Here is a 1,320-nt window from a genome sequence, read left to right as displayed (position 1 = left end):
AATTCTCCCTCTCCCTCAATGCTCAAGAATGCAGGTAGGTCAGCATTTGCCCCAGCTGTCTGGCAGCCCTGAATTGAAGTTGCACCTCTCTAACTTAGGAGTTCAAGAAGATAGACGTGGCTGTATTCTTGGGTTCTTTGGTTTAGAAAGAATGTGCTATAAGCAAACGCTTGTACTATAACATTGCATTATACTGTCACATTGCATATGTATTTCTTTTCTTATTACAAAGAAAAAATCCTAACTTTCAGTGACAAATTAGTCTGGTCTAAATCTAGCAACAAATCTGGGCTGTTTCTGTGCAGATAAAGATGCACACATTTTGTGTGTGGTAAACAAGTTTCCCTGGGTGAAGGGAAGACTTGCATTTATAGAAGTAACAGTTGAAGCTGTAAGCACTAATACCACATCTTCTTTAGCAAATAAGGTTCGTTTTGAAAGTCTTAACAGCTTAAAACTTAGCTATATTTGTGGACATATAAGCTGTTGTTTATTTAAAATGGTGTCAAGAACYGGCCAGAAACTAATGTATTTATGAAGTGCTGTCTGAAAACACATATAGAATCACTATGCATTTTATTGGAATTGATGGTTGTAAAGGGGAAAAAATAGTTCTATTTATAAAAAGAAGTATATTACCAATAAAGATACTCAGCTGAACTGACTCTTAAAATGTTTTGTTACCTTATTTGTATTGCAGTGTCTAGAGGTCCCAACAGTGAGAACCCAGCTAGATCTAAGGCTTTATAAGAAGATAGTAATTAAAGTAATTAAATTCACAAGGAGGAGCAAAATGAGATACGTATAGTTGTAAAAGAGTGATACCTCACAGCTAGATCCATATATGAGTTTAATCCATTATTTTCACACCAACTGTTAGTTTTTAGGAGCAACTCAGTAACTGCATTATAAAAAAATGCTCTTCTGCTTTTCATTTTTAACATTTTGAGGACTTAGTTGGGCATGGGTATTCTGATAGCACCCCAGAATGATAATGCATGTTCTGGTTTCCATGTCAACAAGCCCTTTGAGAAAGTTGGTGTGTGGGTTTGGGAGTTGCTGCTGTTTATTAATCAAACCTAAGAACAGAATTCTTGAATTTTTAGGGGTTAGAAATAGTCCCTCTAGATAACACTTTCTAGATAATTGCTTTGCAATTATATTTAGATTGACTTAAACACCTTTAAATATTGATATTTTCTTAATTTTGATTGAAATAACAATAAAGCAATTTCCCTACCCACTCACCCTCCCCACATTAACAGTTTCCTTGCTTCTCCTCCCAGGATGTTTGGCTTTAAGAATGAATAAATGTTGATT

Source organism: Rhea americana, unplaced genomic scaffold, assembly GCF_003343005.1.
Source record: "Rhea americana isolate MKP2758 unplaced genomic scaffold, rheAme1 scaffold_56, whole genome shotgun sequence".
NCBI classification, from domain to species: Eukaryota; Metazoa; Chordata; class Aves; order Rheiformes; family Rheidae; genus Rhea; species Rhea americana.
Note: the sequence above shows the minus strand (reverse complement) of the source record.